General features: G+C 29.9%; 1 pseudogene; it reads left to right on the top strand.

Annotated features, from left to right (window-relative positions):
* The first annotated feature begins 4830 nt into the window (after positions 1 to 4830).
* On the top strand, positions 4831 to 9153 carry LOC139900059 (zinc transporter 3-like; annotated as a pseudogene).
* The last annotated feature ends 2637 nt before the right edge of the window (positions 9154 to 11790 follow it).

The following is an 11790-nucleotide window of genomic DNA, read 5'->3' on the forward strand; positions in this document are numbered from 1 at the left end:
TCTATTTCGGCAGTTATATATATATACAACGTCTATCCCCAAGAATTACATATATTTTAAATGTGAAGTTTCTGAAAAATGCTCCAGTCTACGAATTAGTGCTATTAAGTTTTGGAAAAGACTGATAAAGTGGTAAAGACAGTAAACAACAATTACGGTCAGAAGTTTGATAATAAAGAATAATAGATTGGAAAAGCTAGAACGAAAAATTTGGTACTAGAAAACGGATTGAGCAAAGTATAAAGGAAGTCGTGGACAAATCACAATGACGAAATCTACCTTCAAAGGATTCAAATGATTCAGTGTCTGCTAAAACCGTTAGTAAGAACCTTACTCCTTATTCTAAACCTTCACAGACAGATTTTCCGCGTCATTCCCTGATCTTAGATATTCTAAGATATCATCGTATTTTTCATTATAAATATCTCCGATATTCCTGAAGATATATTCCCAACTATCCTCATCAAAAGTCATTTATCTCTTCACAATATTTGCGTTACAACATAAAAGAAACTGTGTTAGTTTCTAAATTCTGAAAAATTCGAGTTTAAAATATGAATATTTTGAAGTAGTGTTGGAAACTGAAGCATGAATTAGTATAATATAATGACACTTGATCAACGTGATTATATTACAGTAATTCATGCTGAGTTTCTAAATGGAACATAATGATTCACAGATCATAACGTCATCATGTGCCATGTTACACAACTCTTACATTCTACCCAATCTCTAAACATATTAAGAACATATCTCCTTGATAATTCTATCTTTTCGGACATTCTGGTAACTTACCAAATCAAGATCGTGCAATTACTATTTCCTTCTTTAAACATTAACTATGTTTATTTCAAAATCCATACCTACGAATTCTGGACCATTATTCGCTTGACTCGAAGTAGGGAAGAGGAAACAGAAGTATGGAACTGTTGAATATAAAAGAAAATATAAAGCTCGACAACAACAAATAAATTACAAACCGTGTATATCAATACGTATTGCAACGTAAAGGCATGGGAGAATTAACAATACTATAACCCCAAGGTAATAGTAGAAATAAATAAAATCCTCCGGAGGTAGATGAAAAAGAAGAATGACAGAGATGAAAGTTAAGAGTATATCTAGGATCAGTACTGGATGAAGCATACTGATAAATGTTTTAAAGTATGAATTGAGAGAGGAAGAATAGAAGGTATGAGTTGTAAGGTAATGAAGGGAGGTGGATTTATAGTAAAAGAACTGATAGAGCAATCAAAATAGATGATCGCATTTAAAGCGAATTCTAATTTCCTTGATTATCGAAGAATCAAATCTCATTATGAAGATTTTACCCCAAATCTCTTGAACTTGGAAATCAATCCTATCTACGTCAAAAGATATGACGAATCTATACCTACTCATTTCACCCTTTGGTGATAGCCTCACTCGTACTCTTCACAAAAATCAAATTGCTTTATCAATATTACTTGATGATAATAAAACTCTAATTTCCAACTCGTATACGTCATGAAAACATACTTATTGTCAGCCATGACCATCCCATTCAAATTTCGGGACGAAATTTATTTAACGGGTAGGTACTGTAACAACCCGGATTTTTCCAATTGTTTTATACTTATGAGATTAATATTTACATAATTTAAACCTTACCAACATGATAAGCAATCCAAATTATTGAGACTTGTGTTTTTGAAAAGAGTTTTACACAACGTTTGACCGTCCAATTTGACCGATGATATCACGAACTATATAACATACGATAATTATACGTTTGAGTATATATATGTATTTATATATATTTAACATGATCTAAGGATGGTTTAACATCTCACTGTGTACTAATGACAATGAGTTATAAGTATATTTTGAAACTACTAACTTAAGTTTTCAAAACGATAACTATACGTAACATTCTTTGATATATATACTTATAACCTATAATGCTTATACATGTATCGTATATATAATGTATTTAATCACTTTTTAAGGACTTAAATACATAAAATAATATAAGTATATTCACAAAAGATAGCTATATTTGAATTCTCATTCCGTTTCCTCAAGATTTCTATACGTATATCTAGGGTATATGTACCCGTATCATACCCAGCTTCTATATGTATTTACTATTGGTATATACACATCAAATCAACATCCTAATCAACATTATTACTGCCCTAGATATGAGGTAACTAGGATTTTTCAAGTATCATGAATTATTAGTAAGAAAACAAAATTAGAATCCTTTTCTTTCTTTATAAACTAAAAACGTTTTTATGAATGAACACCATTTCTTCACTCCATTTTCTCATACCTACACCCTCATTTCTCTCTAAAAATACTCCTAACTTCATACTTGATCATCTCCAAGCATTTTCTCCATCATTTAGCTTCAATTACAAGCCTTAAACACCATAAGAAAACTCTTTCAAGAACATATCAAAATAACCACCCATTTGAAGAAGTATACTTCCAACCTTTTGATCTAACTCCACCACTCTTTGATTCCAAGATTTTTTCTTATCTCTTACAGTAACTTTGTCCAAGTAACTTAAGGTAGTAACCTTGTTCATAATCTTGTTCGATTCATAATTATATAGCTATCTTATTTTATGTTGTAAAATTTTAACAACAAGAACATAGTTTGAATGATTTCAAACTTGTTTGCAAACTAAATAGATCCTTCTAACTTAACTTTTAAAACACTTCAAGACCTGTAATATATCATAATGATATGCTAACTTAACAAGATATAACTTGGTTTTACAAAGAACACCTTAAAAACTGAATCTACGTCGTCGGAGTGCAACCGGGGACTGTTTTGGGTTGGATAATTAAAAACCATCTTGAACTTTGAATTGGAAGTTCATGTTCTGGAAAAATGATATTTCTTATGAATATGTTAACACATAAAAATTTCATGGTTTAACTCAAAGTGTAAGTATTTTTAGAAAAATGATCATTAAATGTTATTTTTATGATGGAAAATGATCACTTTCATAAGTTTTACCAAAGTTTGACCTATAACCTGTGATTTTGAAACCAAACTAAGGTATTTTCAGTTCATATTCTTAAAATTTGACTCGAACCAAGGAAAGTGGCAAGTTGAACCAACAAAAACGGAGTTGTAATGAAGAAACTACGACTAAAACAAGATTGGGTATCCGAAGCTAGTTTAGCTACGAAAATATTTGGAGATAAAGTAAATTAATCATATCTTTTCTAATTAATATGATATTTTATATATAATTACTTTTGATTTAATTTTATATATTTCAGGACCACCCGTAAACAACACGAGAAGATTAATCATAAGACCTCATGATTGTACGCAACACGTCATTTGACAACACGGTACTTTATGTACGCAACACGTCATTTGACAACATGGTACCATGGGTCGAGATTAATTCTGATCAATACGAATACGATGGGGTCTTTATTTATTTTATTGAGCAACTAATTGTGGACCACTAACATCGGACTGCTAACTACGGACTAAGAAAATATTAAAAGTATTATAAGTGTATATATATATATATATATATATATATATATATATATATATATATATATATATATATATATATATATGTAACGATTACTTGAAAAAAAAATATGTTGATATATTAAATATATATGGTTAGGTTCGTGATATCTATCGGAGACCAAGTCGAGTTAAATACCTTCAAGGCAAAAGTAAGTATATAGTCCCACTTTTAAACTCTAAATATTTCGGGATGAGAATACATGCATTTTATGATTTACGTTATGGACACAAGTGATTAAAAATATATATTCTACGTTGAGTTGTACCACTGGCATACTTCCCTGTAACTTGGTAACTATTATTTACATGAGGTATTGTAAACGCGAATCCTGTTGATAGATCTATCGGGCCTGACAACCCCAACCGGACTGGATGACCAGTATTCAACGGTTGCACAGTACTTCGTTTCGGTGACTACACTTGGTACGGTGTAGTAAGATTTCATAATAAAGGGAATATGCGACGTTGATTAAATGTTAAGTATGGTTATCAAGTGCTCAACAACTTAGAATATTTTTATTAAAACGTTTATGTATATGAAATCTTGTGGTCTATATTTATAACGCTGCTAGCATTAAACCTATATCTCACCAACTTTATGTTGACGTTTAAAGCATGTTTATTCTCAGGTTCCTAGAAGTCTTCCGCTGTTTGAATATATGTTAGAGAAACCATGTGCATGGAGTCATACATGTTTTATTCGAGGAAGCATTGCATTCACAAAATCATCACCGTGTATTTATTTTGACTGCATTGTCAAAGGAAGTATTCTTGTAAACTGTTATTTACGGTGATTGTCTATATGTAGAAATCATCAGATGTCGAAAACATTGAATTTTAAATATTCATTTATGGTATATCTTTTCAAAAGAATGCAATGTTTATAAAACGTATCATATAGAGGTCAAATGCCTCGCGATGTAATCATATGTTATTGTATTCGTCCCTATGAATTGGGTCGGGTCGTTTCAATAAATAAATTTAACTTGTTGACCATTTGAAAATTGTTTTGTTTTTCCTTAATTCATTGAATTCAAACAATAGTAAATTTCGAATAATATACAAATTTTTACGTTATACACGCACTATATAATCACCAATGTTGTCATTAACATTTACTCCACTTTAGACCAAATTCTAAATACTCAAAATTTGAAGCAATGCCGACATCCTGAACTATTAGCCCTCACTCTCTTCTACTATAAATTACACCCTACACATAATTCAAATCCTATGTTTACAATTTTACATATACTTCACCACATCAATAAAATTAAAACATGAATATGAAAAGGGTAATTTTCATTATTTTACTCCTCTTAATTTACATATGTGCAGAATGCACTTGTGATAAATCAACCGATAATGTGGATGAAAACAAGTGTCTATAATTGAAGCTAAAACTAATAGCAATAGCTTCGATTCTTGTTGCAAGTGCAATCGGCGTTTGTCTTCCTTTAATAAAATCTTTTAAACCTGAAAGTAAAATCTTCTTGGCTGTCAAGTTTTTCGCAGCCAGAGTGATTTTAGCAACGGGTTTTGTTCATGTGTTTCCATATACAAATGAAAGTTTAGAGAATCCTTGTATTGGTGACAAGTTTTGGGGAGATTTTTCGTTAGCAAATTTAGTAGCAACGTTGGCAGCTGTGGCAATTATGATGGTTGAAAAGATGATGACGAGTTGGTTTGATAGATCGAACGATGGAAACATTATGACTGTCTATAATGACGATGTAGAGAAACAACATGGTGATGGTGATCATGTGTATGGATCGCATACGCATGCATATTTGGGCTCATCGGAGGGTTTGTTACATCATCGGATTATTTCATATGTATGTACTTTATTTTTATGACTTGCTTTAGTATCTTTTTTAGATTGAATTATGAATTATGATTATGCTAATACTGTACAAGTCGTATTTTCCCTAGCATTATATTTTGCATTTAATTAATTGATGACTCCTATACAAGTATAATGAAACGATAAATATAAAATTGTATTATAAACGCTTTTAACATGACATAGGGGCATATGTTAATAAAAAAACTTTATATCGTTAATTTAGAATTTTCTCCTTATTAACTTATGACTTGCTTTAGTACTGCATAATCAAAAGGTTACATGATCGAATTGCATTCATGATATATGCAACATATTATATGTTATCATATGTATTGATCATTCTTGAATGTTATTGCTATTAAATTAGTGAAATTTTTTTTATGGATAACTATGTCCAACTTAAATGCAATTTAAATTAAATGTATAGGTAATTTTCCCTGTAATTTTGTCAGGTACCAACTTTTATTATATTTTTGGCATTTTATGTTTCCTCTTTCTGAAAACTATGATACTGAAAAATTTTCGTGATGGAAATTTAATTAATTTCTATTTTACCTCATTTTTATCGCGTACCTTAAAATGATAGTAAAAGTTTATTTACCATAAATAACGTTATCTATATATAATTAAAAAGTGACTCCCATCTTCATAAATGAGGCCACTAAAACCTAAAAATTTAATGATTTAATTAAAAGTAAAAAAAATATATTTTTCCTTCAAGTGTCCTTAATATTGTTCACGAGGATCAGTTTAATCGTTAATTAATTATAATGATTAAGGATAAATAAGTTGAGTATTAACTAATCAGACCATACATTTTCTCTGGATTGGTATCTCATAAATTTTTGTCTTTAATACTTTAACTCACATTTAATCAAACTGTTCATTTTCTCTGCATTAATGTCTCAAAAGACTCATAATGTGTTTTGTTTACTATAAATAATGATAATGAGGAATGATGCTTATCGCCATAGCAAACCATAAATGGGTAAAAAAATCTCTCTAAACACATATAGTAAAGAAATTTCTTTTATGTATATTGACTAGCTACAAGAAGGCACACAAGAACGTTCACGTAAAGGTTATGATCTGTCACGAATGGGATGCCAAACACTATCATGAAAATACGTGAGTATTGGTTTCATTGTTTTTTAGCAGTATGTTTGTATATATATATATATATATATATATATATATATATATATATATATATATATATATATATATATATATATATATATACTTGGTTTATAAATTCATGCAGGTTAACGTTATGATGTGTACCACTAAGCACAACATAGCTTCCTATAAGTATCAAGTTGAAAGAAGGTTATGTCTAATCTATTGGCATGTTTTTGGTCCGACATACCAAATAAAAATGAATTTTGATTATGGCTGATAAAAATCTCATGATTGAGCACCCATGTTCAACCTACGACAAGAAACACGCAAGTGATGTTGATGGTTTTATTTGACAATCTTTTTAGTACGTCGATTTTGAAAACATATAATACGGAGTATAAATAAAATTAAATTTTCAATTATGGAGTCATGTATGTGGGCTTTAATTTTATTTGTTTATATATATATATATATATATATATATATATATATATTATTTAGTTTGTTATTTCATAACCTCTTATATCGTCATTTATGTTTATGAAATTCATATTTGTTCTAAATTCTTTTTTGAAATGAAATGAATGAAATACCTCATTTGATTGGTAACGAATTTAGACTATTCTATATTTGCATCTGTGTGTCTATTTGTAAGTACTAAATGACTTTATGATATTTAATTATACTATTCTTGAATATATATAATAAATATTTACAATAGGTCATTTTTATTTTATTTCTTATAATTATGTGTGTTGTTCACTATAAGTAAATTGTCTACGATAGATATAAGTTAATTATGGTAAACTTTAATGATAGCTGATCATTAAATGCTCTTGATGGAATCATACTACAAATGTTATTTGTTTCAAAATCTTTTCTTTATGTATATCATTCGGTTAAAATGTTCTTTTGTAACAATTATTAATTTGTCCGCAAAATAGTAATATCATTTGTGTATTTGCTAATCCTTTTCAACATAGTGAATTGCTATGTACAACAATATTCAGTTTTAGTGGCAAATACATATCTGCATGGACCTATCATACATTATGTAACACTATGGCACTCTTTGAGGTTCATCCTTGGGCACCAATGTTTCAACTTTTACCAAATTACTTGGCCTATAGTTGCCCAGTAATCCGGTTTCATTGAACAAAAGGACAGTTTATCATATACTTGCAATATAAACTGCGATTAGAGATATGGTGGCATCTTCAAAATGTGCCATTTTATAGAAGTTTATAATTGTAGAAGACAATCACTTCAGGCCCCCATATTGTAGAATTTTTTTTCGTATTTTGACTTTGTTCTATCGAGTGGGAAGTCAAATATTGCATTATAGGTTTCATTATTTCTTTATACTTTACTTGCTGTACCATAATAAAGTAACTGTTGTTTTTTGTAGAGTGGATTTGCACTTTTGTCAAGTTTAGCCGCACAACAATTGAAGGTAGAAACTATCCAAGATCCTATACCGAGAGCGCGGGCCGATTTCAATAACCCTTTTACTTCTCTAGATATCGAGAATTGAACCATATGTATTACACACCAACTCTTTTATATTTACGTGTTGTTTGTTTTAATGTTACAATATTTCTAAACATTTGGCAAACGTATTTCAAATCCTACATTTCCAATTATTTAACGATGGGAGAAAGTGCATGTTTATTATGCCCATTATTCAGCCTTCAACAATATCAAACTTTGTCAACGCACTTCAATGCCTCCACCAAACACTGTAACGTCCCTTCTGTCCAACTCTTTTATATTTACGTGTTGTTTGTTTCAATGTTACAATATTTCTAAACATTTGGCAAACGTATTTCAAATCCTACATTTCCAATTATTTAACGATGGGAGAAAGTGCATGTTTATTATGCCCATTATTCAGCCTTCAACAATATCAAACTTTGTCAACGCACTTCAATGCCTCCACCAAACACTGTAACGTCCCTTCTGTCCAAGTTGCAGGTCACTAAATCATGAACCGTACGTTCTTCGTGCAACGCACGGGCAATACACCTAGTTGATTAAGAAAGTTAGGTGAAAGATCATATTCATATCGAATATGAAACTTAAATAGTAAAAAAGACAAATATTTATTTAAATTCAATAAAGATTTATATTTTATTTGTACATCATATCTTATATCTTATGTTTACATTAGATGTTTTTGTTTACTTTATATACTTTAGAGGTATAATAAATTGTGTATATTCTATGAAACAAGATTAAAAATTGTCAATTGTGTTGCAGGTGTTGGAGGTAGGAATCATAATACATTCGGTAATAATTAGAATCTTGTTAGGTGTTTCAATGAGTCCAAAAATAATCAAACCACTTATTGTTGCATTGAGTTTTCACCAAATGTTTGAAGTCATGGGTGTTGGAAGTTGCATCATTGAGGTACTCACAACACTCATAAATATTTTGCTGCTTTAATTTTTTTATAAAATAGTATCTACAAAAATACAACAATTCACTAGTAGTAAGTACTACTAATTTTCAGGTTCAGTTCAAGATCAGGACCATTGCAACTATGTCCATATTCTTCTCTCTTACGACACCGATTGGGATTGTTTGCGGGTTTGTAGGCATAAGTTGCATGTCTCTTTTGGCCTTATGGGCATGAACTATTATGTAGTTGTTTCTGTTTTTGTTTGATTACCTCTCAATTGAATGACTTAGTGTTGAATGCTAAATCATTCAACATTCAATGCATTTGTTTCTGACATCTGAATGACATGTAGTGCTGAGTGGTTCAACATTCAGTATTGAACCGTTTAGAGTTGAAATATTCTTTTAACCATTAAGCATCTAAATTTTATGTAACATTCTCTTTAAATGATATCAAAAATTCTTATTAAACGATATGCTTTTTTCTTAATGCGAAAAATTATTAAGATAATTTTAGTCAATTCACATTTGTTGATTAAAAATGATTATCAAACACGGTATTATCATGAATAATTAATTCATTTAAAATTTTTGAATCATTCAGATTATGAACCATTCAACGTTTGATCACTCAGTTTTATCAAACGCTTGGTGAGATATTTTAAATTGATCCTGAGATGTCTTAATTAGTGCATAAATGAAGATGTCATGTCAAATGTGTAGAAAAATGCTCCTACTTATTACTCTCATTTCTTGTTTTTGTCACAAATCGAACACAAATTTTGCAAGTTAATTCTGTTTTTGAGCAACCATGCAATATGCATTTTTACTTGATCACTTTTATGGTTATTCATTGACTACAATACACGACTTGACCAAATATGATAAACCATATTGTGTAATTCAAAATCAAAGTAAACAACTAGTGAGTTTAAAATCTCTAACCGAAATCATCCAAATGAAAAACATTTACTGTTGCAGTTTTAAGTTTTTATGTCTAAGGTAAGGAAATACTCTACTTCTATGTTTTCATCATATTCTGTTTTATTCTTAAAAAGATCTCAATTTGTTAAATGTCGAATGCATTAATGTAATGATTACAATGACAACTTTAACATTAGTTTGCTATTTAACTTGTTACAAGACAATATACATAATCACCATATTATGACTGACATCACATGTCAAACTACAAAGAACCGACAAAAACATAAAACAAACACACCATCAAATGTTACTGATGTAACGTTGGTGCCATTGGTATTCAAAGTGTTGGTTGAATGTTGGTTAATGAACTAAATGACAAAACTAAGTATGATTAACCAAAGAATATGTTTTGATGATGACACATACATATGCATAAGTAATGACTGACATCTTAACATAAAACACGCAAGGTCACTAATACATACTTTATCTTGCAAATGACCAAGTCAAACATAGCTTAAGAATATAATTAAAATTTCAGCAACATACACGGTCAAAGGCACGGTCGACCGTATATCCAGCCGTGAAACCCCAAACTGAATTGCAGCGCAGTTTTATGAAAACAAGTTGCACGGTCGCCACCACGGTTAACCGTAGTGCGACCGCGGTTTTCTCTGTTACCAATTTTGACCAAATAATGTTTGACTAGTTCCCGATATCTATAATTCATGAAACCTTTCTCAAATGCTTAGAATAGATGCCTTCTCCATACTCAATTGAGTTTTGAACATAAAAACACTAATCGTGGTTAATTACGCCTAATGACGTCTGAATGACAATTTAACCAAGATTAGGCTTAACACATAAGTGTTAAACAATAACTTGTGATCTTAAATCTTATCTAGACATCCTTAGTATGATCATCAAGTACCAACACACTTAAGCCAATATCACTTGAACGATAATTGTTATTAAAAATGACTTAGTGATTAATTAAGGCTAAATGAGAAACAATGCTCTCAAGTGTAACTAGTAAAGACTTGTAATCCTAAAATACAATTAGATACATTTAGGATGGTCACCAAGTTCCAACTAGAGATTGCTCTTACCTTGTGCATGTGTTGGACATTAATGTGTGCTTACACATTAATCAAGCAATATGTTATATTGCAATTAAACTTGTTTAAAGCTTGTGATGTGTGCAGAGGTGTATATGAAATAGCTTTATTTTTACAACTAAATACTATTAAATATGCTACAATTTTACACAAGTTATTTATTTATTTATCGAGTGGATATACTTAAACCTTGCTACAACACTTATAGGCAGTGTACCTAATCGTACAGTAGTGTAGTTTTTAGTAAGTCCGGTTCGTCCACAGGGAATCTTTTAAACAAAGCTTAACGCTATATTAGTTTTAATTTATAAAAATACAAATATATAAATAAGTAATATTATTATTATAAAGGGGGGTTTTTACCGTTTAATGACCGGTTTGTCGATTTTTAAAACTTTAGTCGCAGTTAAAACCTAATGTAAAATATTAAATAAATAAAAGACTTAATTTAAAGCGTAAAGTAAATAACGATAATGAAATTGCGATAAATAAAAGTGCGATAAAATAAAATTGCGATAATTAAAAATACGATAATTAAAAGTGCAATTAAATACAATGACAATAAATAAAAGCGCGATAATTAGAAGTGCAATTAAATATAAAATAAAGAAAATTAAATATGAAATAAAATAATTATGCTTATTTAAACTTCCGTAATCATGATGTTTGACGTGTTGATTTTAGTTTTATGCCCATGGGTTAATTGTCCTTTGTCCTGGATTATTTAATATGTCCGTCTATTTTTGTCCATAACAGTCCATCAGTCATAAATATAAAGTGCGAGTGTCCTCGTCAAATTATCCTTATACCCGAAGTTAAATATTCCA

The sequence above is a fragment of the Rutidosis leptorrhynchoides genome, chromosome 3 (assembly GCF_046630445.1).
Source record: "Rutidosis leptorrhynchoides isolate AG116_Rl617_1_P2 chromosome 3, CSIRO_AGI_Rlap_v1, whole genome shotgun sequence".
Lineage (NCBI taxonomy): Eukaryota > Viridiplantae > Streptophyta > Magnoliopsida > Asterales > Asteraceae > Rutidosis > Rutidosis leptorrhynchoides.